Source organism: Schistocerca nitens, chromosome 3 (assembly GCF_023898315.1).
Source record: "Schistocerca nitens isolate TAMUIC-IGC-003100 chromosome 3, iqSchNite1.1, whole genome shotgun sequence".
In the NCBI taxonomy this organism is placed as follows: domain Eukaryota; kingdom Metazoa; phylum Arthropoda; class Insecta; order Orthoptera; family Acrididae; genus Schistocerca; species Schistocerca nitens.
This window is the reverse complement of record NC_064616.1, coordinates 918,975,019-919,001,222: the sequence shown is the minus strand read 5'-3', so window position 1 is coordinate 919,001,222 and position 26,204 is coordinate 918,975,019. Positions and strand designations below refer to the sequence as shown.

The window sequence follows — 26,204 nt, the reverse complement described above, 5'->3', positions numbered from 1 at the left end:
CAGATGGAACAAACAAAACTAAGAATTGGTATAGCCTGATTGAATTAAGAAAATAAAGTATTTCAATAATCTTGCCTTTTGATAATAAGTATGTGCCATTATTGGCAAGAACTGGTATTTCCTCGATTCAGTGATCCAAATCAAGTACTTCAGCTTGCCGTTTGGTACTAAATCTGTGCCATTATTGAGCTGATCATTTGGAAACCAGGAACTATGGCCTCCAGCATGAATGCTACACTCTTCCCTTTTATTTAAACTTCCTTCCCCTGTAGAAAGAAAAGTGGGCCACTTCAAATAAAAATTATTGCTACAACACACACTGTCATTTGTGGTGCTAAATAGAACTATGCAATCAACAAATTATGAAAAATATCCTTAATTTGTATATTAAACAAGTTATGTTGTTATAGTATTTCAGTGCTCTACAAGTTTCACAGGTTCTATGAAATTCTGTTCTTTATCAGTGTTAAAAAAAAAAGAGTGTTATTTCCTACGGGACCAAATTGCTGAGGTCATTGGTCCCTAGACTTCCACACACTACTTAAACGAACGTATGTTAACAACACACGCGCAAACACCTAAGTGCCCAAGCACGCAAACAGCATGGCCACTCCACGCAGCTGTCAACGATCACTGAAGAAATTAATTACTGATATAAATTACAAAAGTAGGGCCATTCCATGTCAAATAGTCTAATTCCAGAAAAAGTTCCCAAATGACCACCATGGATTTTACCGAAATTTTGTGTGAACATTCCAGTTATCAACAGTGTACCCATGAATTTTTAGCAACTTTGAGATAATATCTTTGGCAGTATTTTCTTGAAAGGAACAAAAGAAAGCCATCTTTTACAGCTTTTAGCACTCCCTTAGGTGAAATAATAAACAGAGCTACTGAGCGATTTGCAAATGGACAATTTGATACGAAGTTGGCCGAAAAAGATATGAAGCTTAGTTTCTTATACCTCTGGAACTGTGGGATACACCTGGAACTTTACAGATGCTAACTTACCAACAGAAGCTATTTGTATTTAAAATTTCATTCTCGTATTGCTTTACAGTAGTTTAAAAACTGAGGATGAAACTGACTTTTAAAAAAATGCCAAACTGGCGGTTTTTGGCCCACTTTTACAGCAATAAGAAAAGATCTTCTGCAAACTATTTTGAACTGTTTTCATTAGAAAGACTATGTGCTGAGTCACCTAAACATTATATTTGGTCCTGCAATGCGAGAATGTAAGGCTCTGAAAAAGAACAAGGGCAAAGTCCATTCCGCTGGTACTCCACTCTGACAGCTTTCAGTATGTTCTACAATTGTCTAGTACTCTCTGGAGAATAGTATCGAAATTCCTGATGACCAAGAAATGAGCACGAGTCGAAAAAACTGCATATAGGTAATCTTTTTTTTTATTGATGTGTGTACAGTATTCAGCTCTGCAATATTCTTTTTATAAAAAATGAAATGGAATACTGCAGCCAAAATAGAACAATTCTCTTTTTTGTGGTGCTAATAAATTGAGGTAATCACACTCAAAAAATGTAATTTTTTGGGTTCTATCTTATCAAAATTTCTTCCCAAACAATCCCACATTGACATCATCTGGTCAGCAGTCTGGTTTTCCTCATGACAGTCTACAGCAAATTTTGAAACCTGTAAAAAAATTTATGGAGTCTGAAGTAAAGATAAGGTTATGATCCTAAAAGACAAAAGTGATATCTTGGATATGATAAATACATAAATAAAAAAAATCCTACAAGAGACCTCTTCTAGCTTTGGCCTCTGACACTTGTACAAATTTATCACCAGCTTGGAAACCTATGTAAAGAAACCCATATAAGGTTCGGAAATCTATGATAGATAAACTCAGCCATGGTTGATGTTTCACAGCTGTCTGGTGTGGTTCCTATGGCAATGGGAATGGTTATTTTCTCATTTTAAAAGGAATCAGCAGTTGTTGAGCCACCAATGGCCGTAACATATTTACACGATTTTTCTTGTGTACTGTAACATTCCACATTATCAACGTGTGCCCACACAACGTGTGCCCACACAACGTGTGCTATACCTTAAACCACAATTAAACTGGCACATCAATAGCATTACACAATAAAAAGACATTAATAATTCTCTCTGACATGAATGCACTCCACAAAAATGTCAGGACGATTGCTGTAAACCAGGGCCGGCCAGAAATTCTACACGCGTGTGGTGCTCCTGCACATGTGCAACTTCCGGGTCACAGCATGCACGCCGCAGCCGTCAGCGTTCATGTAGTGCATGTTTCTACCCACAGATGTCGCTTTGTCCACTTGTTGGGATACTCTGTACCAGCGCATTCTAGTGCTCTTTCCACAGCTTGCAAGCCAACCATGGGAAGGCATTTCGCGTATTAAACATTTAAAATACTGTCACAGTCTACTCATTGAGATGTCTACTTTTATGTTAACACTTTAACCCAGTAAGACAATAAGACAAGTAATACAGTTAACAACCATGGGTTTTTATTAAGGCAGCTTGACTGACGGCACGTAAATACGAGTAATGTTTTTGATCTAGTATTTAAGAAAGAGAGCACTTAGCGACTTCCAACGAACCTTATTCATGATTTCAAATAACATTAATAAAATGCAAGGTTTCCTATAACTAATTCTCGGTGCCCTCAGTTACACCCACATAATTTCTGTCTCACGGACCTCTGAACTAAATGATAACCGCAGACCTCTCGATGATCGCCTGTTATTTCAATACCATTATTGCTACATCTTTCATCAGCTTCGTCTGAAATCTGCATAATAACCGACAATTAGATGAATGTTATGTTTTATCGACTTCAGCTGAGCGCAGCCCTTCACACATTAAAAAAAACCGTAAATGTAAGTATACATTGGAACAATTGGTTTAATGATCATCTTTCCTGATAATAATGTAACATGGAGCAGAATGAGGCACTAAGGCACAGTTAGTAAACAATTTTTAATTATGAAAGGAATAAATCCAAACACGTTTATCACTGGTCATGAGAAATGATAATAGAGTTGATGTGTATCATCCATTTTCTTAAGGACATTTAATTTTGCTTGCCGTTCTTCACTCTTGAATACACTACACTCGTCTTTGTGATATGTATTGTAGTGTCTTTCAATTGAAAACTTACGCTGGCCGCCTATTATTCGGCGGCATAGCAAACACTGAGTTTTCACCAACGGCTACAAAAAAGAATTGCAGTTCCCAGTCATTTTTAAACCACTGAGAACATAGAGCTCCCGTCCTTTGCTTTTTCACAGTACCTGCCATTTCTCAGTACTTCTCTGTTAAGGTTACCGTTACCAGGGGTAAACGAGACTGGGTATGTTGCGCTCTTGCTTGTACCACATAAACAGGGAAGTGGAGCCGCCGCCGTTCATTTAGGACACATGTCTAATAACAGATGTCACTGTCGCACATGTGCGCAATGTGCAGCACTTCCGCACGTCTGCACACTGTGCAGCGTTTGGCCGGCCCTGCTGTAAACTATTATGATGCTTATAAACAATTTGATTCTGTAGTAGTTGCAGAAAAACATGATCAGTCGTGACAAAAGGACATACTTTTTTTGAAGTTTTTTTATGTTATTTGGACTTTATCTCACTTCCTAGTCATCAGAATCTGACAGGAAAGGAATATGTGGAAAACATTGATAAGGAGAAGGGACAGGATGATGGGACATCTGCTAAGACATGAGGGAATTACTTCCATTGTACTAGAGGGAGCTGTAGAGGGCAAAAACTGTAGAGGAAGACAGAGATTGGAATACATCAAGCAAGTAATTGAGGACGTAGGTTGCAAGTGCTACTCTGAGATGAAGAGGTTAGCACAGGAAAGGAATTCGTGGTGGGCCGCATCAAACCAGTCAGTAGACTTATGGAAAAGTCATCAAGAGTTGACTGACTTCCCCTGGGAGTACTAAACAAATGTAGAACATAACAACAGATGTCCAATTTAATTTGAGTACCAGATATGGGCCCAATTTCAATGCACCTTCACCTTGCCACAATTTTTTAGAGCCTTACACACACGCACTGTGCAACCAAGTGCATTTTTCATGCCCTTTCTCATGGAAATGATTTAAGAGTTTGCAGACGACTTTTGTAGAAGTGGGCCACAAATAGCCATTTTTTGTGTAATTATCAACTTTGCCCTCAATTTTTCAATTATTGGAAAGCAGTAGGAGAATGAAATTTTATGTTCTACAACCCTGTATTGGTAAGTTATGAGCAAGGTATTAGATGTACCCCACAATTCCTTCTGAAGATAGAAAAAGCTAAACCTCACACTTTTTCAAGTGTGTATTTTTCAGCTAACTTTGCTTCACATTATCCATAAGGAAATCACTCTTTTTTTTTCCTTAAGCAAGTGTAGAAAGTTGTAAAAGATGACCTAGTTTTGTTTCTCTCAAGAAAAAATTACCAGATGTATTACATCTCAAAGCTGCCAAAAACTCACGGATGCATTGTTGATAGCTGCACTACAGGGTCAAACACATGACTATATCTCCAGAAGAATTTAATTAATGATAATGAAACTTTACCAATGTTCATTGGGAACATGCGTGACTGTCCATATAAAATTTGATCAAAATATCTGATGTCATGCAGGAAACTCTAGACCACTTGGCATGGAATTAAGCCAATAGCGAACTTTGAATCCATTCACACAGCTTTTTGTTAATTTTTATTCTATGTGAATCACTGGTTACACTCTTACTGATGACCACATCTACAATGAGCATTGCTATTATTAGCTGAAAGCAACCTTAGATGACAGTTGGCATGAAGGCAGAAGCAACAAATGAAAATTTATATCAAGGCTGGGACTCTTACCTGGGTCTCCTGCTCACTGCACTAACCACTACCCCACGCTGGCACAGTAGATTGAGGGGAGAGGTGTGCTACGGTAGCCCATGCAGTTGTGAAAAGCCAATGTGCCTGGGTGGTATAGTGGTCAGCACATCTGCCTTGTGAGCAGCAGATCTGGATTTGAATCCCGGCCTAGGTAAAAATTTGCATTCACCACTTCAGTTTTCATATATACTATATATGTTAGATACTTGAAAAGGTCTCTGGATGCATATAATTTCATTATATGACAATGCTATGAACTTAATGCCGAGGACGGTAAACATTGTGCACTTTCAATCCCTAAACTTCCCCCGTACAAATGTCATACCTGCAATTACTATTTCATCTTATCTCAATTTGGCCATTTTTGTACTTACTATGTTAACACTTCAAGATGTCACCTTAAAACCGAAAGCATGTTTATTACAGACAACAATGTACAGCCAGAACAGAACTCGTGGGCAGTGGGTGCTGCTATTTACACAAACACACAATACTCTAGAACATGCAGACATAATAAGTTTGAGGACCTTCCAAAGCTGACGCAAACTAAATAGCAAATATCTACTGGTGACTCAATTTGACCTGGCAACCTAGAGCATGCCAACCAGCAATGCTAACTCCTGTGCCACAAGGCAATCAAGCACAGCTAACTACATTGCTCTCTCTCCCTGAAGAACTACCTCCCCACCATTTCAGAGGTTCTCACTGCACCCAGCTTCAGCACCCTGAATATTGAGCATCTCAGGGACTCACATTCTTTTCATTCTGGCATATCCTCTTCAATACAAGGAGCATCAAACTTAGCTCCTCACCTGGAGCCCCTATCATTGATTGGCACCTCAGAACTGTTGTAGGGCTTCGGAGGACGTGGACATCTCTGCACTTCTCTTTTTTTGATGACTATCATAATCTATCTTCAACTTTATATGTGACATCTGACAAGCAAAGGATGTCTTAGAGCACAGAGTAGCACTTAAGTAACTCTACACATGCATTAAAATCCATATCGAGCTTTCCAAGGCTGTAGCTAACTGGCCAGTGACTAATGTTATAGCTAGTCTTTTCCCTGGGTGTTCTGAATTTGTATGTGAGCCAGCTAGGATCTGGTGATATGTTTCACATACTCTTCCTGAGGACAAGGCAGCTGAAACAGTACCAGTGGATCCATCATTTTTGCCACACAACCATAGAGCGCAAGAACTGGTGTGAAGCCTGAAGTGTTGTGCTTCGCTATACTATTATTATGCAAATGTCACACGGAGCAGTATTGTAGCCCAGTCTCTGCTCAACATAAAACATACATCATGTCTGCCATCACTTAAGTGCTCTGTGAAGCCCTTTGTCTGTGAAAGCTGGCCGGTGTCTCAGTGTCTAACGGATCAGTAGAGTCCTGCGTCTGATTTTGTTTAGAGTCCTCACAAATCACAGGTGACAAGATGTTGGAGAATCATGGAAACACATTGAGACAGCCAGCTGTAAATGAGCTGGGATGACAAGTAACCACTTCTGCCCCATCAGATCAGTCAGCTAACACAATGAATAGTTGTTGAAGTTCATGGTTCTCACGGAGGTGGAACAGTGGCTGATATCAATAGAAAACTAACCACCACAGCCCACAAATTAAATTTATTTCAAATGACTTGTTTTGGTGCAACATTTGTACCACCTTCAGGTGCTGTTTACCAAACAACAATTTATATAGCTACAAAGTCCAAGTGTGATAGCTGAATTAATGCAAAAATAATGTAACAAAAAAGCACTAAAACTGTAACTGGAATAATACATATACATTCACTGTGTAATTTGTAACATATATAATTTCTTTTTAAATATTTTTAACCATACTTAGTATTGTAAAATGCATGAAAGTATATGAACATAAAAGCACACAACAAAAACTATCAGTCACCATACATGTAGTTCTTTCCATATGTGAACGAAAGGTAGAACATTCAAGTACCATTTGGCCCACTTTAAAATTTTACCAGTCTAATACAACTTGACCTCCAACAATTTTAAGTTTAACAGAGGGGCAAAGTATCGCAAATGATCCAACTGAAAACTTCAACATTAACATACAAGAAACATATGTAGCAGGTCTTGAAAATGATGCAAGGAATGAAAGATAGCAACAAGGACCAAAATGCAAAAGGCTAATTGCAAGCCAAATAAAAATGCACAATACTATATGTAACTATGATGTTTTTGGCAGATGATCTCCAAGTAACAAAATTAACAACATGATCAAAAACTGCTGGCAAACATAAAAACCCATAGATAATTGTGAATGCTGGAATCATGAGTGTCATATGCACATTTTGTCAATACATAACAAACACAAACTCTTAATGGTTTGAAACTAAAAATACATGTCCAAAAAATATTTTCATGTACCTCATTCTCATGTAACGAACTTATCCTATGTAGTATTAGTTAAACAATGTACTGGTCAACATACCTGCAACAGTACACAAAGTTTAGTGCCAATATACCTAGCTACCAATAACTACAATAAATCAGTACTGAGGACCAAATTGTAGTACACTACCTGGTACCCCATAAACTTCTACTATACACAGCACATGTAAATGACCAGTCATATGTAGAACAACAAACTCTGGAAGAAAGGTGTTAGCAATAAAATGTAAAAGATTTTGGCAAGTTATGAACAATTATGACAACAGTACAGGAATCAAACCAGAAGGGAGGGGGGGGGGGATGCCACTTACCTGATATATGATTAACGTATAGGGAAAAATAAGTAAAAAATGCAATTTGGACGTTTAATCCTATGAAACCAACACAAAAAATAACATGGCATAACAAAAAAGTATATGAAGAGGGTAAATCAATAATAGAAACATGTAGCATAAGAGTGGTCACAAGCAAATTGACAAGAATTCCTGTCCTTCATACTAGGAAAGTGACAAATTTGTCCTGAAAGGAAGGAGAAGCTAATATTAAGGAATTACTTACACAAACATGACAACGCATAATATGATAAAGTTTAATCTGTAACAAACATTATACAAACAATGTTGGAATAAAAAATCCAAACTTGGACACAGAACCAGCTGACTCTTAGTCTGCGACAAGTTAGCCCATACACGGAGCTAAAAGCACTGGTGAGAGTGAAAATATACGCCAAGTTAAGAACTAATAGCATGTCAAATAAAATATCAATGAATATGAATTAACATTTTCCAAATAAGTAAAAATTGAATGACAAATGAAAGACTGATTACAGCTGTCGTTAAATCAAAAATATTTTGGCAGAGCAGCCCATAATCCCAAAGAATTAATATCAACTTATAGCTGAAGCTACTACTAACTAGTCAGATCATAAATCAAGATATCCATGGAGACAAAGTGAAACCACAATGAGAGAAAACAGGTTGTGGGGTAGTTGGTTGGTTGGTTTGTGGGATTCAAGAGACCTGACTACGAGGGCCATCGGTCCCTTTGTGGGGTAGTACAGGCAACGAAGTGGAAGAGGGGATCATTGCAAGCATCCGATGCCACTCATCTGCTTTGACCTGTGACATAATAATGCTATTGTGTATGACATCATTATGGCATGAATTTTTTGAGTTGTGTGTGTGTGTGCGCGCGTGCGTGTGTGCGCATGCGTGTGTGCACGGAAGGGGGGGGGGGGGCGGGGGAGAGCTTCTGTAAAGTTTGGAAGGTAGGAGACGAGGTACTGGCAGAAGTAAAGCTGTGAGTACCGGGCGTGAGTCGTGCTTCGGTAGCTCAGTTGGTAGAGCACTTGCCCACGAAAGGCAAAGGTCCCGAGTTCGAGTCTCGGTCGGGCACACAGTTTTAATCTGCCAGGAAGTTTCATATCAGCGCACACTCCGCTGCAGAGTGAAAATCTCATTCTGGAAATTATACATTGTTGAAGGCCCGAACAATATCGCAATGTACCCATAGAGAACCTTATGGAAAGAGAACCACCTGTATGAATATCAAGAGCACAAATGAAAAACCAGTCCTAAGCAAATGAGAGAAAGCAGAAAGGCACATTAGAGGGTCTATACAAGGGACATGTACTTGAAAGAAACATTATGGAAATGGAAGAAGATGCAGATGAAGACGAGATGGGAGATATGATACCGCGTGAAGAATTTGACACAGCACTGAAAGACCTATGTCGAACCAAGGCCCTAGGAGTAGACAATGTTCCATTAGGACTACTGATAGCCTTGGGAGAGCCACCCAACACAAAACTCTTCCATCTGGTGAGCAAGATGTATGAAACAGGTGAAATACCCTCAGACTGCAAATTCCAAAGATAGCAGGTGCCGACAGGTGTAAAAATTACCTATTTATCAAATTAGCCTAAATGAAGGTGATGCTGAGGGAATTAGATTAGAAAATGAGCACAAAGTAATAGAAGAGTTTTGCTACTTGGGCAGCAAAATAACTGACGATGGTCAAGAGAAAAGAAATTTTAGAATGACAATGGCAAGGAAAACTTTTCTGAAGATGAGAAATTTGTTAACACCGAGTATAAATATAAGTGACAAAGTCCCTTCTGAAAGTATTTACATGGTGCGTAACCACATATGGAGGTGAAATATGGACAATCAACAGTTTAGGCAATAGAAGAGAAGATTTTGAAATCTGGTGCTACACAAGGATGATGATTAGACGGCTATACCATGCAATTAACGAGGAGGTACTGAACACAATTGGGGAGAAGAGGAATTTGTGGTACAACTTGACTAGAAGAAGGGATCAGTTGGTAGAACTCATTCTGAGGCATCATACGGTGACTAATTTGGTACTGGAGGGATGCATGGAGAGTAAAAATCATAGTGGGAGGCCAAGAGATGAATACACTAAACAGATTTAGAAGGATGTACGTTGCAATCACTACTCAGAGATAAAGAGGCTCGCACAGGATAAAGTAGCATGGAGAGCCAACAACAACAACAACAACAACAACAACAACAACAACTGGAGTTGTATGTCAATTTAATCAATAAAACTAACACAAAAAATACCATTGTAACACATTAGATGCTAAGTAAATTACGCAGGTTAATGTATATGTTGTTAAAATTAGGTATGTGGAACAAAGGAACCATGAGGGCTACAAACAGACCATAACATAAAAACTTAACAGCCAAAACCAATGAAGAACAATGATATGAAACTTAAGTGTTTAAAAGCATACCATACGAAAATGCATTTACATAGTTTAAAACATATCAAAACTTATCAAGCAAACTCGGCACTGATAAGAAGTACGTAAAATTCTGTACCAGTAGTAACGTTAAATAAAAAGCATGGAACCCATATGACCGTAAAAACGGTGACACTAATCTTGAATAATACCAGGTCCCGAAATGTTTGGAGAATCTACTAAACGCAGTTAACACCGTATGTAACGAAGATAACTTTAATTCACTTGAACCTAACCCAATGCTAGTGACCTAAGATAAAGCGATACAGAGAAAGGCACTGATAGTGTACGAAAACCTGGACAACTGGGGGATACATGTTTACAACTCGGCGCCTATCTAGGCTAAAAAAAAAAATAATAATAATAATAAATAAAACATTTACTCTCATTGTACTCACCGCTATAAACTTGAAAGAGTACCTCCATTCCTAGGGCCACGTACCGTGGAATCCATACGTTATAATACGAACTGTCTTAGATTGCTGAAGAGAAAATAACACAATAAAAATTTGAACATATACAAGGGTAACCCCAGAACCCATCAAGGAGTTACCTACCATTCCTCAGAAGTAGAAATAACATAAAAACGTTAACAGCTATATGGGTAACGCCAGAATAACCGTCAAATGTTACTTTCCATATATCAAGAACGTATACTATACAGATTCTTGTCACTACTTGCACATAATTTGCCTACGAAGAAAGTATTCAAAGACACCACGAAGGAAAGTGTGTATTGTATCCCAGCTTTAAGCTGGGTTTACACTAGCAAGTCGCTTGCAGAAGTTATGAAGTTATTGCTGCAAGTTATTGCTAGCCGCTTGCAGCTGTGTTTACACAGCAGCGCAAGAATTAAGCAAGATTCTTCTGCAAGTTCTTTGGCAAGAAACCTGCGTCAATAACTTTTTTTTTTTTCTTTATTGAATTTCAATTCCCCCCCGAAGGGGGCGGGCTGGCAGCAGCTTACTACGCCGCTCTTCAGCCTACAGAATTTGTGTTAAAAAGATGAAGATAATAAAAAATAATAGTTGGCGATAAAATCGGTGACTTAAAGGTAAAATGGCAGAAAATTCTAGAACTTAAAACATAAAACACATGGTTTATGATGCTAAGGTAATACACAAGAAGCAGAAAAATAACAGACAGACAGTTAAAAAAACATGGCGACAGTCTGGTTTCTGTTCGCAAGATATAAAATGCACACCCAGCGACAGCATGATTTCTGTTCGCAACACTGTGGAAAGACGCACAACACTGAACACTCACTTAAACACGGCACTAAAAAGTTGGCACAAATATGACATACCACAGCCGAGAGCAGGTGGGGGGGGGGGGGGAAACTGGACAGATGATGGAGAAAAAAAAGGGGGGGGAAGGAGAGGAAAAGTGAAGGGCGGGAGGGGTGAAAGAAGCCAATGGAGAAGACCCATAAGAGGGGTGCGTCAATAACTTGCTGATACTGTTTACATAGGCTTTCAATACCACTACGTGTGTCAACCGAAGTGTAAAATGACAAGTAGGCGGGTGAGATATGCTGCAGCTCTTGTAATTGTAATGCAAAACGTGAAAAACAAAAAGAGAAGTATTTTGGTTAGAGAGTAGATAATGAGAAGATCGCAAAATGGTGCCTGTAATAACCTTTTGCAAGAACTTAGTATCGAGAGCATGGATACTTTTGCAGAATGTCCTCAAATGATCCTGAGTATTTGTTGATGTTAATAGCGCCCGTCATATCAAAACGACACACAAACTTCGGTACTGCTATTTTAGCAAAGGAACGTTTGCTAGTCACTCTATGATTTATAGCTACAGGTGAGCTACGAATAAACTAGGCATTTCATTTATTTATGTGAAACAAACAATCAAAAAAAGTTTGAAATATTTTCTTTGTAGGAGACTCATACAAGTCCCTAATGTACTTGTTTCATATTCCCGTCTGCACGATTTCTCTGATCGTACCCGATGTATGTAGAGCCTTTTTTAAAATCTTGAAAAGGGAAAATTATTTGAAGGTATGTGAAAACACAACAATTAAATTAAATTTTTATTAAAATAAACTGCATTTTACAGAATGATATGCTTATAAAAATGTTTTTTTTTCTAATGCTCAAAAATAGAAAGTGAATAGCTAAGTAAATAGAACATGTAATAATTACACATCGTCTTTTTCTAGACTCCTAAAACAACAAGCGAGTGCATGCAGGTGGCAAAGGGGTTGTGTCTCCAAGTTATGCTACTTTCTATGTACTTCTCTTATAGATGTGTCGAATATCGACGAGATTTCATTTAAAGCGCTCATCTTCTTCACTCTATCCTTAAAGTCTCGGTTATGCACGTTCCGTATTTCGGGGTAGCTCTCCACGGCTTCAATAAAATGTTCTGTATCCTGCTTCCCGTTTCTCCTCCATTTCTGAAATTTGTTTGCATATAATACGTAAGATGGTTGCATAAAATTAAGTCACCACATTAAGTAAAATGTTAAATATGAATGTTATGCAGACGACATACTTACTATAACTTGCGCTTCCTACTTGCAGGAAATAGAAATAAATCCTAAAAGCTGCAAGTTACTTGCAGATACTTCTTGCGTGGTGTTCACACTGGAAGCGGAAAACGTGCAGCAAGATACTTCCGCAATAAATTGCTACAGTCGCAAGTCGACTTGGCGATATGTTTATACCACAGTCTAACATAATAGACTGTGTTTATACTCGCAAATCGCGCGGCAAGTTCCTCCGCGCAAGTAAATTGCTGCAATAACTTGCTAGTGTAAACCGAGCATAAGTTGACACTCTGCAAGTCTTCACAGTGCACTGTATGTCTGTGGCGGGTGATCGGAAATGCATTTACCACATACAATCGGTCGTTTCGCTCCCATCACACACCGCGCCGAGTGTCAACTTCGTTTGACGTTATAATACATATACGTCGATAACATACTGTCGCCAGTTAATAATGCGTCGGGTGTTAACGTAGTCGTGAACTTCCAAGAATATTTAGTAATAATTCAAGTCCCAGCTGGTAGTGCCTGAAGTAAAAAATTAGAGTAATTTACAAGAAAACAAGATCACAACCAGTAAAGAACAAATACAGCCACATTGTAAACGTTAAAACAAAAATTAAATGAAGTAAAACAGAAAACGCACAGTCTCGTCCTGATGTAAAAAAGTGGGACGACACTAGAACCATGGGTGGTCTAACACGTGCATTAAAAAAGAGAGGGACTGAAAGGCCAGCCACCACTGGGATAAAAATTAAGCAACTTATAATTCGGTAAACAGGAAACAATCTAGCACCATATAAGTTACACAGTTGTCATACCACCTTACCTGAAATGACACAACAATAGCAGTAAAGCCCGGAGCTAAGGCAGTAATCAAACGACGCTCAACACACACAGACTATAGCTGCTTCAACACGACTGGAATTGTTCAAACAGTTGACGTCACAGTTCGGGAAACCTCGGGTTCTTCCCGATCTTGTGATCGGCCTGCCATCTAATGAGTTTTGTTTGCGCTATCACAACGATCCATATCGTTTTCAAAGCAGAATGGATTTTAATAATAAAAGTAACTATGAAACACGAACTGAAATTCCTTATAGGGTACAGGTCATGCGTAACAACGGCAACTACTAAATACATGAAAGACTGCAATCATGGTATCTGTCTAATTCTCGAGCTTTCGCACGTTCAGGGAATTAGTGACGTCTCATGGTATTTGGGTCTTGCCGCTGTAATACATTCTCGTGATAAAACTTAGTCACTGTACTATGACATATTTCGTGAGTTCCGCATTTAATTTTCAATTAATTGTCTTGATTGTTTCATCTGAATGTTGTCATCTTGCTTTAAAACTAATTAAAATATGGTACCGTTTTTGCGTGTTATTCTAAAACGAGTATGGGGATTGAACTGCTCATTTGCTACCTACTTGGTAAACCATTACTGCCTCTAATAAACAACATATTTAACATGCGTTCAGTAAAGTACCATTTTTGGAGGGCAACATTTTCGTCCTTGTCTGCTGTCTTTACTTAAAAATCGGGATACATGTTTATATGTTTGTACATACCAGTACTTTATGAGAACTCGTAAATTTGTACAAGCACAATAGAGGTTTGTGCGGAGGTAGGATTTAATGCTGCTTTCTCAAGTGTTTCACGAATTTGTCAGATTTTAATTAGAGCCATAACTTATTGTTGTGGCCCCTTGCACTGGGGCTGAACGAGTAAAATGTCACGTGATTCTTCGAAAAAGTTCGATATTTTATCCAATGCTGCGGCCTATTGGTAAATATCGTACCCGTTCGAACGGGTGTATAGATTTCCCAGCCCTAAAAAAACGATAACCAAGTGTATGTCCAAATGTAGACAATGAACGAAGACTAAAACCACAAAGTGGCCCAAGAACAACCGTTGCTCATATTCCCATCAAAGTAAATGATTACAGAAAATGTCAAATAAATATTTGTTCTTAGATTCTCTCTGTTCATTCAGTAAAAATGTTGGTACATTTTCTGAATATAAATAAACTTCAATTTCTTCTTGGATATTCACACTGACCACTTTATTGACAAAATGCAGAACTGGTAGACAGTCTTCAATATCATCAGTTCCATGTTTAGATGTCCTTAAGTGTTCCTTAAACGTCGAATGTGTAATAGTATGTAGATTGCTAAGTTCGGACCGAGCGAGGTGGCGCAGTTGTTAGACACTGGACTCGCATTCGGGAGGACTACGGTTCAATCCCGCGTCCAGCCATCCTGATTTAGGTTTTCCGTGATTTCCCTAAATCGCTCCAGGCAAATGCCGTGATGGTTCCTTTCAAAGGGCACGGCCGACTTCCTTCCCCGTCCTTCCCTAATCCGATGAGACCGATGACCTCACTGCCTGGTCTCCTTCCCCAAAACAACCAACCAACCAACCAACCATTGGTAAGTTCTCTGGACCTGTCACTAAAAAATCCAATAGTCACACCCACATGTATAGACTTACAACTGCTACATCTCATCTTATGTACACTTGATCTTTGTAAGTGTTGTAGCAACAAGGGAAGCGCACTAGAATTCCTAAAGCCAATACTGATGCTTAGCTTGCAAAACATCTGTGCAATCTTATCAGATATGGTACCTTTGAATTTCATACTAACATATATCTTCTAGTCAGTAGAAAAACAGACACTTATATCTACTGAAATACATTGAGTCTTATGGAATGATGGTATCTGATGTTGTCAGTTTCCTAGAAATGGCGAAACAATAAAAGCCATTATTATTCAGGACAGAAATGTCTAAAAAATCTATTTTGTTCCTTACTTGTTGTTAATAGGTGAACTCCATTTTAGGATGTGTGCTACTGAACATCTCCATGAGCTTACTTAAACTTTCATTGTTTTCATCATACAGCATTGTCATGTCATCTACATACTAGTAATAAATTTTATGACATGGTTCAGTTCTGCATGTCCTTAAAAAATGATTTCCTTGAAAAAATTCACGAAAATATTTGCTAGCATGTCTGATAAACAACCATCTGGCTGCTGGTACATCTCATTATCGAAATGGAAGAAATCATACGAAAGTTCAAATTTCCTGGCAGATTAAAACTGTGTGCCAGACCGAGAATCGAGCTCGGGACCTTTGCCTGTCGCAGGCAAGTGCTCTACCAGTTGGGCTACCCAAGTGTGACTCACGCCCCTTCCTCACAGCTTTACTTCCGCCAGTACCTCGCCTCCTACCTTCCAAAGTTTACAGAAGCTCTCCTGCCAACCTATATATATATATATATATATATATATATATATACAGGGTGATTATAATTAAAGTTAACCTTTCAAATCGCTGTAGGAATAACACCACTGGTCAGAACGATGTCAAATTGTAACGGAATATTGTCGGGGAAGGGGGAAAACATATGGCAGAAGAAAAATAAATAATTACAAAATGTAGCAATAGATGGCGCTGTAAACATCATAATTTAATAGTGGTCAACTACAAATGACAAATGAATCGTACAACAGTGCCTATTGCGTATGTTTAACATTAAACGAACTGTACTACTCAGTGTGCATGGGCGTACAGGTGTGATACTGTTAGGTAAGCCCATCCACCACGGCAAGGTCATATCACATCATATGGGAAAAAACGGTTTTTAATTGTCCTGAGGTCAAAAACGGAACAAAAAGCATCAATCACATCGGTTTTAAATTTTTCTGAGGCAAAAACCAGATAAAAGCATCAATCACTTTGGTTTTTTATTTTCCTGAGTCCAAAAACCTCATAAAAAGCATAAATGAAAATCAGACCAGATTATTAATTTCCATTTGACTGGCGCAAAACCTTTTTCCTGCAACAAGTTGAAATCAAGAAACAGCATGTTACACAAGTGATTGAAGTGTTTCCGGGGTCACTTTCAGAATGTGTTGCGCAATGTGTGTCTTCGATGCACCTAAATTTGCAGTCGGAACACTAAACACAACATCTTACAGATAGCCCCAGAGCCGAAACTCACACAGATTAAGATCAGGTGATGGGGACAGCCAGGCTGTAGGGAAACGGGGGCTGATAATTCTAGCATTTCCAAAGTAGCGCCTCAGCAGGTGCCTAACTGGATTTGCAATGTGCGGAGGTGCGCTATCTTGTATAAATATAATCCCATGCACACTTCCATGCAATTGGTGAGCTGGAATGACGTGGTTGCGTAAAAGATACATGTAGTGCTTACCAGTGACAGTACAGGTAACAACGCTGAAAGCATCTGTCTCTTCGCAAAAAATTTGGTCCTACGATAAATGATGTCTTAAAATTGCACCACACAGTGATCTTTTCAGGATGAAGTGGTACTGGTTGATTTGCATGTGGATTTTCTGTTGCCCATACTCGACAATTCTGTGTATTGACATATCCCGTCAGATGGAAGTGGGCTTTGTCTGTCCACAAAATCTTCCACAGAAAATCATTGTCCACTTCCTTGTGAGCAAGAAATTCTAAAGCTAGGTCAACAGGAAGCAACTCGTGCACATGGGTAATTTTGAATGGATAGCAAAGAAGGATGTTTCGTAGGATTTTATGCACTGTGCCCAGTGGGGTTACTTCTACAGCGTTTTGACAGTTTATAATTACCCTATACACACACACACACACACACACACACACACACACACACACACACACACACACACACACATATATATATATATATATATATATATATATATATATATATATATATATGTGTGTGTGTGTGTGTGTGGTAATTTATAGTAATATACATACAGGGTGAGTCATTAACTATTGCCACCAAGAATAACTCTGAAAGTATGATAAGAGCTGAAAAGTTTGTGGGATAAATGTTGCATGGGACAACGGGGCCCATAATGTGGATAATGTGACGTTGATTGTTTGTGGCTAGGTGGAGTCGTGTCAGAGATATGAAGGTCAACCTTTTTTTTTTTAATGGGTTGCTGTAGTTTGGTACTTAATTTCTGATAGAGGCTATCGAGATGAATCCATTGCTGTGTAACAGTAAGGTCTATGAAGGTCAACGAAGGTCACAAATGTGGCATGAAAGTTCATTTCCAGAAGGTGTTTGATGTGATGACCAATGGTGTCAAAGCAGTGGTGCAATCTTATTATCATGGATTGAGTGGTATTCCTTATCACATTGGCATTTGTTGAAGCACATGTTCTGACAATTCTCTCTTGCATATCTTCAGGTGTAGTTGGAACGTCTTTATTTGCAATGTCTTTTATGAATCCCAAGAAGAAAAAATCCACAGGCGTCAAAGCTTCAGCGAAATATGTGCCAGACACCCATCATGTTGATACTACATTCTGTTTCTTGTTCCTAATGGTATTTCTTCCAATAACAGACTTAATGTTTCTTTTAGGAATGTGGTGTATTTCCCAACATTAAGATTTCCTTCAATAAAATAGGGGCCTATAATTCTGTCCGCCAGAATACCACACCATACACGCACCGATCACGGTTTTTGGTGTGCAACTTGTCACAGCCAATATGGATTTTTAGTTGCCCAATAATGCATATTATGCAGATTAACGTTTCCATGGCTCGTGAATATAGCCTCATCAGTAAATAAAATCAATTTGTCATCCCTCTGAATCTGAAGTTGAGCCCGTCATCAGAATTCAATGTAATGCATACAATCTGTACCACTTAATTCTTGGTGGACACTGATATGGTAAGGATGATATATATGGTGATGCAGAACACGAACAACACTACACTGGCTCCTGCCAGATTCCCTTGTGATTTGATGTGAACTAACACAAGGATCTCGAAACACAGTGGCAAGAGTACCAATTTCCGTTTCCCAATTAGTAACTATCCTTTGCTGGATATGTTTTCGATGTATTAAAGATCCAGTTGTTGTCAATTTATCATACACATATTTAAATGTATGATATGTAGGGTGAGTACATTGAGGATATCTTACAGTGTATAAGTTTATAGTTCTCACTAAATTTCGGTGGAATTCTCCGTAAGTAAGAAGCATATCGACTTGTTCTTAGAAGGAATACATCATTCACATTAGCTTGATTCTATGATATTAGTCTTACCATTCCTATTAGTGTTGTATTGCGAAACCGTCGAATGGCGCTTAAATGTCAATGGCAAATTAGATGGATACACCATATTGGGTGAATGATGAGATAGAATTATCAGAGCATGTGCTTCGATAAGTGCCAAAGTGATAAGGAATATCACTCAATCCATGATAAGAAGATTGCAGCACTGCATTGGTACCAATAGTCATCACTTCGAACATCTTCTGTTCATGCCACCTTTTTCACCTTAGTTGACCTTCAAAGACCTTACTGTTACACATCACTGGATTCGTTTCGATAGCCCCTATCAGAAAATAAGTACCAATCTATAGAATTCCATTTTAAAAAATTGACATTCATATCTGTGTCGCAACCCCACCTAGCAACAAAAAACCAATGTCATATTATGGCCCCCATTGTCCTGTGCAACATTTGTCCCACAAACTTTTCAGCTGCTATTATACTTTCGGGGTTATTCTAGGTGGCAATAGTTAGTGACTCACCCTGTATATATACACATTAATGTGCCAAAACATTACGTAGAAAGTCATAAATGTGATATAAGGAATGAAAGTTAGCATCAAGGGAAAAAAATGTTGCAGGCTAATCGCAAGCCAAATATAAATAATGACAGCATACATAAATATGATGTTTCACACAGATGGCCTCCAAGGAACAGAATTAACAATCCGATAAAAAATCGCTGGTATATATAAAAACCAATAGGTAATTGTGAATGGTTGAATCCTTTTTTTATTTTATGAAAAACTTCGAAATTCTTATTTATCATATATATGCTTCAACAACGACCATACACTGTGATACTCACAGAGATAAGTACAATGAAAGACTGTGTCACTGGAAGGTCAGTTTTTGACAGTTTGATTTTGCAACTCACTTTGTGCAGGAATTTTGCAGTTGGGAGTGGAGGGCTGGGATGATCAACTGATGAGACTCAGCTGAATTACATTTATTAAAAAATAATCGCTTAGATGAAGCTAGTAGTCTTAGCTGGCTACAGGGCTGCCGGCCTCGCAATTGCTGGACCATCACTTCATGGGGGACACGCTGGGCACCACGGTTTCACCAGTCATAAGCGCCAATCTCAATCTACAACTAAGATATGTACAAGGCAATGGCCCACTTACAGTGTTCCCAGAGCCTTTAACCACAATGAACAGTAGATAATCCCACAGCGATACAGATAGATTATGAAAGTACTGCAGACAGTTAAAATTGAATTCAAATAACAAAGGTAATTTCATGTCCTTTAAGCTCTTAACAACTTAGATAAAAAATTTAAATCGTTAATCCTGACAGACTGATTGTTATTACTATCTTCAAAGAACATCAATTCATTAATAAAAGCTTTTACTCAATAAAACATTAATAAAACTGATCATTAATAAAATCTGAAATTGACTATTTTGTCCTGTGGACAAGAATCACTCACAATACACATAAGCCAAAGAAATGGACATACGAACACATTGGACATCAACCCCTACAAACCACACACATACAACACAATTACTTGTGCCCACTGCACAGAGTTATTATGCAGCATTGCGCTTTTGCTCATTACTGCCCAAACACCACAACCCAAAGAAATTCTGCAGGAGTATTTGATGGCTGAGAGCAGCTGAAGATAAAGTTACGTTAAAGAATTATTGCTTAATAGCCTTACCTCTGATTTAACATATCTTAAACCAAGAAAGTAAACACAGTAATTTGAATTATCATGGTGCACCACATCTAAGATTAAGAGGAGGCCATTTGAGGCACCAGTGATTCTAAACCTACTCTTTTTTTTACTTAGAATTTGAATACACACTGACCAGCACAGCACTCTGGCATACTGAACCTTAATGCCTTGGTTTCACTTAGAATCACACAGACACCACACTCTTAATGTTTCATCCCTATAATCCTTACAGCATTAATATTTTAACGAATGTTATGATTACAGTAAAAACTTCCACTGCATTGCCCATGTGGGGCCAAACTGCAATGCTTCGATAATTTAGCAAAATTGGATAGCCCTTTGCACAGTCAACATACACTTTAAAGATGTGTGCAACCCCATTCCATGTAAGGCTGTAAAGCAACACTGCCAACTCCTACCACAGTCAGCAAAATAGCAAAAATAAACAAATCAGAACTTCTGTAACTTCAGCAAACCAGGCCTATAGCAGCAAGTGGCACGATAATGATGGAACAGCTAAAAGGGCCACACTTTGTGATACCTTCTGCATCAGACTCAATCAATACTAACCTTGTTCCATGCTGATCGGTGCTGCACAAAACCCATAGCACTCAGCAGTATTTTTTGTGTTGTGCTGACTGTCTAGCAGTTTATCTAGTTCCCAATGTAGGCTGTTCCTAATACAACCAGACCAATGTGCACTACTGACCCCAATTCTATGTTAAAGGTGAACCCTCAGAGACACAGTGAAACTAAAGGCTTCAGTAATGGATCGCTATGTAGTAAATGCATCTGTATGCATCTCCTTAGAAGATGTGCCTGGACAAATCGGATTGACTGCTACAATGACGTTAAGATCTCTTGTTAACAAGCAGTATAAATTACCAGTCAACTACAAAAAAAAGCCTTCTTTCAACACATAATGTTCACATTTGCATTATCAGTCCCACAGGCAACAATAAAACAGTTTCTTTAGATGGTTACTTGAAAGAAATAGGCGGAATTCGCATTTCATTATTTGTTGGCCAAGGCCGTTTTCTCATAAAAAAAGAACATTTAACACTCCACACTGTGATGCCATACTATTGTACCCCACATTGGCAGCTCACAATCAGGGGATCTTATGATAAGCAAATCCCACAGCCAACTGCTGCTATTTGCTTGCCCCAAGAATTCCACGCTTCTCACAGAGGACACTCCACCAACAACATAGAGGCGAGTTGCAAGCCATCACAACCAAAATTTGCCGTTGGGCAGATGGGTGTGCGAATTGAAACTAACAGAACGATGAACATCCGGCACACTTTATATTCATTTTTCATCTTCATAGCATAGAAGATGGAAGTTCCCATCGCTACATTAAAAAGTTCATCAGCAACACGTTCTGAAATAGTTTTAATATTCCTGAAAGCTGCTTTCTCTCTCCAGTATGCAGCAATCTCATCCCCTGGTGCAATCTCCTTAATGGAGACACTTCAGCTGCTTGACAATGCACAGTTTTTGCTCTACCAATACGTGCAGAGTCTTCCTGTGGACCTGAATTAATTATAGCTGATATTAAACCCTGCTGTGGATTCTCTACCATAGGATGGTGAATGATCCCAAATGCATACGTTACAATGTGCATGGCCATTAACTTCGTCCCATAGTTGCAGCCATGCATCATTAGTGAATATGATAAGCCTTTCACAGCTGGGCATTGTGTCTTATGGAATATCTTACTGCATACACTAGTCAGAATGCGGAAGATATTTGCATCCTTCTCCTTGACAACAATGTAATCCTGTAGTGACAAATCTGAAACTTGAACATTGCCACAACTCCACTGACCAAATAACTTTATTTCTGACAGTTCCGCAGGCTGAGCAACAGCTAATAGTGCTTCAGTTTCCATTACTGCTGGATCCGTATCACCCCACATCTCAACATCTGTCGTTATGAATCGACTTCTTTCATTAAAACATCCTACAACCCTCTAGTCATGAGTGTCATATGTACTATTTTGTCTATATGTAATAAACACAAACTTTTAATGCTAAGAAAACTAAAAATTTATGTCCCAACAACATCTTCAAACACCTCATCCTCAAAATGGTTCAAATGGCTCTGAGCACTATGAGACTTAACATCTGAGGTCATCAGTCCCCTAGAACTTAGAACTACTTAAACCTAATTAACCTAAGGACATCACACACATCCATGCCCGAGGCAGGATTTGAACCTGTGACCATAGCCGTCTCACGGTTCCAGACTGAAGCACCTAGAACCGCTCGGCCACACCAGCTGGCCCTCATCCTCAGTTAATACACATATTCCAGGTATAATTAGTTAAACAGTATCACCCTCAATATACCTGCGACAGTATGTAGGCAGTTTGGTACCAATTATTCTAGATTTCCATAATTGTATTGTATCAGTATTGGGGACCATAGTGTAGTAATACACTATCTGATATCCCTTGAACTCTTACAAACGATCAGTCATACAGGGTGTTTCAAAAATGACCGGTATATTTGAAATGGCAATAAAAACTAAACGAGCAGCGATAGAAATACACCGTTTGTTGCAATATGCTTGGGACAACAGTACATTTTCAGGCGGACAAACTTTCGAAATTACAGTAGTTACAATTTTCAACAACAGATGGCGCTGCAAGTGATGTGAAAGATATAGAAGACAACGCAGTCTGTGGGTGCGCCATTCTGTACGTCGTCTTTCTGCTGTAAGCGTGTGCTGTTCACAACGTGCAAGTGTGCTGTAGACAACATGGTTTATTCCTTAGAACAGAGGATTTTTCTGGTGTTGGAATTCCACCGCCTAGAACACAGTGTTGTTGCAACAAGACGAAGTTTTCAACGGAGGTTTAATGTAACCAAAGGACCGAAAAGCGATACAATAAAGGATCTGTTTGAAAAATTTCAACGGACTGGGAACGTGACGGATGAACGTGCTGGAAAGGTAGGGCGACCGTGTACGGCAACCACAGAGGGCAATGCACAGCTAGTACAGCAGGTGATCCAACAGCGGCCTCGGGTTTCCGTTCGCCGTGTTGCAGCTGCGGTCCCAATGACGCCAACGTCCACGTATCATCTCATGCGCCAGAGTTTACACCTCTATCCATACAAAATTCAAACGCGGCAACCCCTCAGCGCCGCTACCATTGCTGCACGAGAGACATTCGCTAACGATATAGTGCACAGGATTGATGACGGCGATATGCATGTGGGCAGCATTTGGTTTACTGACGAAGCTTATTTTTACCTGGACGGCTTCGTCAATAAACAGAACTGGCGCATATGGGGAACCGAAAAGCCCCATGTTGCAGTCCCATCGTCCCTGCATCCTCAAAAAGTACTGGTCTGGGCCGCCATTTCTTCCAAAGGAATCATTGGCCCATTTTTCAGATCCGAAACGATTACTGCATCACGCTATCTGGACATTCTTTGTGAATTTGTGGCGGTACAAACCGCCTTAGACAACACTGCGAACACCTCGTGGTTTATGCAAGATGGTGCCCGGCCACATCGCACGGCCGACGTCTTTAATTTCCTGAATGAATATTTCGATGATCGTGTGATTACTTTGGGCTATCCGAAACATACAGGAGGCGGCGTGGATTGGCCTCCCTATTCGCCAGACATGAACCCCTGTGACTTGTTTCTGTGGGGACACTTGAAAGACCAGGTGTACCGCCAGAATCCAGAAACAATTGAACAGCTGAAGCAGTACATCTCATCTGCATGTGAAGCCATTCCGCCAGACACGTTGTCAAAGGTTTCGGGTAATTTCATTCAGAGACTACGCCATATTATTGCTACGCATGGTGGATATGTGGAAAATACCGTACTATAGAGTTTCCCAGACCGCAGCGCTATCTGTTGTTGAAAATTGTAACTACTGTAATTTGGAAAGTTTGTCTGCCTGAAAATGTACTGTTGTCCCAAGCATATTGCAACAAACGGTGTATTTCTATCGCTGCTCGTTTAGTTTTTATTGCCATTTCAAATATACCGGTCATTTTTGAAACACCCTGTATGTACAACAGCACTCTCTCCAAGAAACGTGTAGATAACAATAAAATTTAAAAGAATTTGGGAACTTCCTGTCAAAATCACACTTTACATACAATTGCGAAAATTGCACAAGAATAAAACCGCAAAAAATTGCCGCTTGCATCATATATGATGATGTAATGTACAGGGAACCATAAAGGAAAAAGAAACACAATTTGGACTTAGAATCTTATGAAACCAACATGAAAAGTACCATGGAGTAACAAAAAACGCGTAGTGTTATAAAATTTAACACTCTGTGACAAACGTAAAATGATGACTGGTTGACTAAAAAATCGAAACCTGGACACGCTACCAACTGACTGCTAGTTAGTGACAAGTCAGCCATACGACCTAAGAAAGCTGGTGAACTTGATGTAATGTATACCAGGTAGGAAATAATGGTGTGTCAAATAAAAAATCGATAAAATGTCAGTGAACATTAATTAACATTTGCCATGTAAGTAAAACCAGAATGTTAAATAAAAGACATGTTAAGGCTGTCATTACATAAAATCAAAAAAGGCTTTGACAGAACGGCCTATAACCTCAAAGAATGACTATCAAGTTATAATCAAAGCTGTTACTAACATGTCAGATAATTTATGAAGATATACATGGTTAAAAATTGAAACTACAATGAGACAAATCTGCTAGCATGATGGTATAGGTTATGGAGGGAATGATAGTACATAGTATGTCAAAAAACTATGGTTACTGAAATACAACTTCGAGCTATATGTCAATGAAACCAGTTATACTAACACAAGAGAAAAGTACCATTGAAACACATAAGGAACTAAGAGCATTGTTGGAAGCAAAGAATTTAGCTCAGATTTGACATGGATGTGATTTTTGATTATCGTGAAAATTAGGCCTGAAGCTGGTGTCTTTCGATATTGGTAGCTCATTGCTGGTCAGAGGCTTCCATGTTTCTCTCTTCTTCATATGGAGAGCATTTGACTCACTTTTATTGAAGTTTAGTGTAATCGATTTATATTAACTTGGGTTCCATGTATTTAGCATTCATATGACATTCACTTGCATATGTTGTATTTTTTATTTATTTTGATATGTGTTGGTGTAATATGGTATCACACAGCTGCATTATTCCTCCCTAGCGAACTCCTTGTTTGTAGTTACGTTTTGTGACTGTATTTTCTGGACAGTTTGACCACTGTCATTGTGATTCTTTTTCATTATGAATATAGTAGTGTATTGTTACTTTTTACAGTGAATTGGTTGTGTGAGATTCCTCTCTGTTGATTTTTCTGTGAGATAGTTGATCCTTTTGTAATTTACTCTATCCAGTATAGTTCAATGTGTATTTTGGTGTTCTCCTTTATTGTAATACAGTGCTAAATAGGTGCCACCAGCACAGTATTATGTGCTATTTATTGGTGTTGAGTTTACGTTGTCATTTTAAGATGGCTATGCTTTAAACTATGTAAATGCCTTTTCATATGTTATGTTATAGTTTGAAATATCTTCAGATAAGCTCGATCTCATTGCTCTTCTTCATTGGTTTTGGTTGTTACATTTATATATATGTATGTGGGATCGTTGTAGCCCTCATGGTTACTTTGTTCCCCAAACATACTTTTATTTTGGCATATGCATTAGCCTGCACAATTTGCATTTAGCGCCTTATGTTTTGCAGTTCTAGGATATATTTCTCTTGTATTAGTATGACTAGTTAAACTGATATACAGCTCTAATTTCACATCAACAACCGTGATTACTTGACAGATTACCTACCATCATTCATTACATTGCATGAACTATCCTGCTAACCGATATGTCTCATTCTGG

General features: G+C 38.8%; 1 protein-coding gene and 1 long non-coding RNA gene across 2 annotated transcripts in view; one reads left to right on the top strand and one right to left on the bottom strand.

Moving 5' to 3' along the window:
* LOC126249484 (dynein axonemal heavy chain 7-like) overlaps positions 1–26,204 on the top strand; it is a 1,193,512-nt gene that overhangs the window by 595,864 nt on the left and 571,444 nt on the right. The gene's annotated exons all lie outside the window — the stretch shown is intronic.
* Positions 78–11,384, bottom strand: LOC126248982 (uncharacterized). The gene is made up of 4 exons (XR_007545575.1): positions 10,626–11,384; positions 10,467–10,550; positions 4,860–5,027; positions 78–266 (listed from the first exon to the last, which is right to left on the bottom strand). It is a non-coding gene; the product is annotated as an uncharacterized LOC126248982 (long non-coding RNA).